General features: G+C 44.4%; 1 non-coding gene across 1 annotated transcript; it reads right to left on the bottom strand.

Annotated features, from left to right (window-relative positions):
• Window positions 1-647: 647 nt before the first annotated feature.
• Window positions 648-754, bottom strand: LOC112082622. The gene has a single exon (XR_002897288.1). It is a non-coding gene; the product is annotated as a small nucleolar RNA R71 (small nucleolar RNA).
• Between the last annotated feature and the right edge of the window lie 3,931 nt (window positions 755-4,685).

Below are 4,685 nucleotides of genomic sequence, written 5' to 3'. Positions count from 1 at the left end.
TTGATCAAGCTGATATGGAAGAACAAAGAGAGCACGTGGTAGACATAGAACAACCAGTTCAGGAGCAACAGGCTCAGGGTAATGGAGCTGGTATTGGAGTTGGTCAACGGTTAAATCAGGGTAATGTTCATCAGGAACAGGTGCATCACCAACAAGCTTATGTCCACCAGGGACAAGCTCAAGCTCATCAATAGAGGCATCAGGCCAATGTACAGCAAAGACAACAGGTGCACCACCAACCCCATCCCTTCCAACACCAGCAGAGAAGATATGAGCACACCCAAGTCTATGTTGGAGAGAATGACAGGGCCAATGCTCATCAGTATGGAGCTGGAATTCAGGCACCACCTGTGCAAAACAACAACTTTGAAGTAAAGGCATCCTTGTTGAATATGGTCCAGAACTCAAAGTTCCATGGATTAGCAATGGAAGATCCCTTGGAACACTTGGATCAATTTGATAAGGTGTGTGACCTGACTAAGATTAATGGAGTTTCAGAAGACAGTTTCAAGCTAAGACTATTCCCATTCAGTCTTGGTAACAAAGCTCACCAATGGGAAAAGAATCTTCCAAGAGGCTCCATTCAAACCTGGGAGCAATGCAAGCAAGCTTTCCTATCTAAGTTATTCTCCACCTCAAGAACTGCAAAACTGAGAAACCAAATCTCTAGCTTCACTCAGCACAGCAATGAGAGTTTTGGTGAAGCATATGAGAGATTCAGGAGCTACACAAACCAATGCCCACACCATGGGTTTAGTGAGGCTTCCCTTCTCAGCACACTTTATAGAGGAGCTCTTCCCAAGATTAGAAACCAGCTGGATACTGCTTCCAATGGGAACTTTCTGGGAAAGGAGATACATGCTGCTTTAGAGCTAGTGGAGAACTTAGCAATGAGCAATGATACATATGGTGAAGACTATGACAGATCAAATAGATCTGAAGGTTCAAGCTCAGAACAGAGGCTCACCAGGGAAGTTAAGGAGTTGAGGAGTGAATTGGACAAGTTGAAATTCACCACTCAGAAGCCAATGCATTTTTTTGGAGAGTATGAGGAACCTTCTCAAATCTTTGAGAACATAAGTGAAGAAGGTCTCACCCAGGAGGAGCTTAACTACATTGGAAATCAGAGGTTCCAGAGATATCAGTATGGTAATGCCAATCCAAACCTTTCCTACAGGAACACCAATGTAGCTAACCCACAAGACCAGGTCTATCCCAATTCTCAAGCTCCAAAGAACTTTGTTCCCAAGAACAACTTTCAAGGGTCATTCCAACCCAAGAATCAGTTTGCTCAGAATCAGGGTTTTGGTCAGCAACAGAAACCATTTCAAGGTACTGGTTTCAGTTCACAACAGCAAAAGGCACCACCAGGGTTTGGTCCACCACAGTTCCAACAGCAGGCGCCGGTTCAACAACAGTTTTAGCCACCAATGGTTCAGCAGCAGCCAAAGATGGGGACAGATATGGTTGGTATTCTGCAACAACTACTTCAGGGTCAACAGATCTTTGCAAGCCAGAATGCAGCTATGCAACAGGAAATCAAGGAACTGAAGCAAAACCAGGCATCAAGCTCAAGGAACCAAGGTCACCTACCTGGAAAACCAGAACCCAACCCCAAGGAATATGCTAAGGCCATTACACTGAGGAGTGGAAAGGAGTTACCTGGTATTGAGAACAACAATGTGATCATTGAGGACAATGATCAAACTGAGGGGGAGGCAGCCTTAACAGATGATCCAGTTGCCGAGAAATCAAGGACAGAAAAGGGTAAAGAGGTAGCAAAGGAACCTGAACCAGAAAAGGTATATGTGCCACCACCTCCATACCAACCCAAGCTCCCATTCCCAGGGAGGTTTAAGAAGCAACTTGTGGACAAGGCAAGAGCTGTATTTGAGAAGGCACTCAAGGAGACACCACTCACAATGCCTCTCATTGATGCATTCTTAATGATGCCAAAGATGGGGAAGTTCTTGAAGGATGCCATTCTGAACAAGACAAAAGAGCTTCAAGGCATGGTGGTACTAAGTCATGAATGCAGTGCTATCATTCAGAAGAAGTCCATTCCAAGAAAGTTAACTGATCCAGGGAGTTTCACACTCCCTTGTGCCATTGGACATCTTCTATTCTCTGGATGTCTTTGTGATCTAGGAGCATCAGTCAGGTTGATGCCATTCTCCATAGCAAAGAAGCTGGGCTTTAGAGTCTTCAAACCTGCAAGGATTTCTCTTATCCTTGCAGATAGATCAGTTAGATTGCCTGTTGGTATGTTGGAAGATCTACCTGTCAAGATTGGTGGTTTTGAGGTTCTAACAGATTTTGTTGTGCTGGAAATGGATGAGGAACGAGTAGATCCTCTTATCTTGGGCAGGCCATTCTTAGCCACTGCAGGAGCCATAATTGATGTGAGAGGTAGGACAATAGAGCTCCAACTTGGGTCTGAAAAGCTCAAGTTTGATGTGAATGAGATGATGAAGAAACCCACCATTGAAGGTCAATGTTTCTATGTGGAGACAATGGATCAGTTGGCTGATGAGTTGCTAGAGGAGCTGAACACTGAGGATCCTCTTCAAGCTGCTCTAACTCAAGAACAAGGAGACAATGGGCTCTTAGCAGAAGCAAGTGAGGGGTACAAGTTGTATTTGGACAATGCTAGAGAGCTAGGTCCTGAGACAAGGTTTCTGGAACTGGAACAAAGTGGCTCTGAGGTTTTTGCTGTCAAAGGATCAGACACCAGCCAAAGCAGCTTGGACCAGGATTGGAATGAGGCTGATGCACACCCTGTTGAGCTCAAGCCTCTACCAACAGGGCTCAGGTATGCTTTCTTGGGCTTAAACTCCACATATCCAGTAATCATCAATGATAGCTTATTGCAGCATCAAGAGAGTGCATTGCTTAGTGAGATAAGAAAGTTCAGGAGAGCCATAGGATATTCTTTGGCTGATATTAGAGGGATCTCTCCTGACATTTGCACCCATAGGATCCACCTAGAGGACCAATATATGTCCTCTATTGAGCATCAACGACGTCTTAACCCCAACCTTAAGGAAATGGTTAAGAAGGAGATACTAAAACTTCTTGAGGCAGGGATAATTTACCCAATCTCTGACTCAAGATGGGTGTCTCCTGTTCATGTTGTGCCCAAGAGAGGTGGGATCACATTGGTTAAAAACGAGAAGGATGAGCTGATAGCTACTAGGACTGTCACAGGACACAGAATGTGTATAGACTATAGAAAGCTCAATGCAGCCTTTAGGAATGATCATTTTTCTTTACCTTTCATTGATCAGATGTTAGAGAGGCTTGCAAACCACCCTTTATTTTTTTTTCTCGATGGGTACTCGGGGTTCTTCCAAATTCCCATAGACCCCGAGATCAAGAGAAAACAACATTCACATGCCCTTATGGCACATTTGCATACAGGCGAATGCCTTTTGGTCTCTGTAATGCCCCTGCCACATTTCAACGTTGCATGATGCATATCTTATCTGACATCATTGAAGAGAAGGTGGAGGTGTTCATGGATGATTTTAGTGTCTATGGCTCCTCCTTCTCGGATTGTCTCTCTAATTTGTCACAGGTCTTGGAGAGATGTGAGCAGCATAACTTGGTGTTGAACTGGGAGAAATGCCACTTCATGGTGCAGGAAGGAATAGTTCTTGGGCACAAGATATCTGAGAAGGGCATAGAAGTTGACAGAGCAAAGGTGGAAGTGATGGTGAATCTGCAAACTCCCACTTGAGTTAAAGGGATAAGGAGTTTCCTTGGGCATGCAGGGTTTTACAGAAGCTTTATCAAAGACTTCTCAAGAATTGCCAGGCCCTTGACAAGGCTGTTGTGTAAAGAAGTTGATTTCATCTTTGATGCTGAATGTGAAGAGGCCTTCAAGTTGATCAAGGATGCATAAGTCAGTGCACCAATAGTCCAGGCACCAGACTGGTCCCTTCCTTTTGAGGTCATGACAGATGCATCTGATTTTGCTGTTGGAGCAGTACTTGGGCAAAGGAAGGACAAGAAGCTACATGTCATCTACTATGCAAAGGAAGTATGCTACTACTGAGAAGGAAATGCTGGCAATAGTCTTTGCCTTTGATAAATTCAGAAGCTACCTGGTGGGATCAAAAGTCATTTTATATACTGATCATGCAGCCCTCAGGTATCTGATGACCAAGAAAGATGCCAAGCCAAGACTGTTAAGATGGGTTCTTCTACTCCAAGAGTTTGATATGGAAGTGCAGGACAAAAAATGGATAGAAAATGGAGCTGCAGACCATCTTTCTAGGCTGAGGATTGATTCTGAAGTCCCTCTCAATGATAGCCTCCCTGAGGAATCACTGATGGTGCTCCACTCCTACTTGGAGTTTGAAGAAGTAGAGAGCATTCAAGAGAGGAGGATGCCTTGGTTTGCAGACATAGTGAATTATCTTGCCTGTGGAGTGGAACCTCCTGAATTGGATGCTTACAACAGGAAGAAATTCTTCAGAGATGTCCAGAGATACCATTGGGATGAGCCTTACCTCTATGTCCTAAACAAAGATCAGCTGTATAGAAGGTGTCTTGCTGAGGAGGAGATGCAACCTGTGTTGCAAGAGTGTCATGGTTCAGCTTTTGGAGGTCACATGGGAGCATTCAAGACTGTGGCAAAGATTCTTCAGAGTGGGTTTTGGTGGCCCACAATGTTCAAAGAT

The sequence above is a fragment of the Eutrema salsugineum genome, unplaced genomic scaffold (genome assembly GCF_000478725.1).
Source record: "Eutrema salsugineum unplaced genomic scaffold, Eutsalg1_0 scaffold_1, whole genome shotgun sequence".
Lineage (NCBI taxonomy): Eukaryota > Viridiplantae > Streptophyta > Magnoliopsida > Brassicales > Brassicaceae > Eutrema > Eutrema salsugineum.
This window is presented reverse-complemented; position numbering and strand designations above follow the sequence as displayed.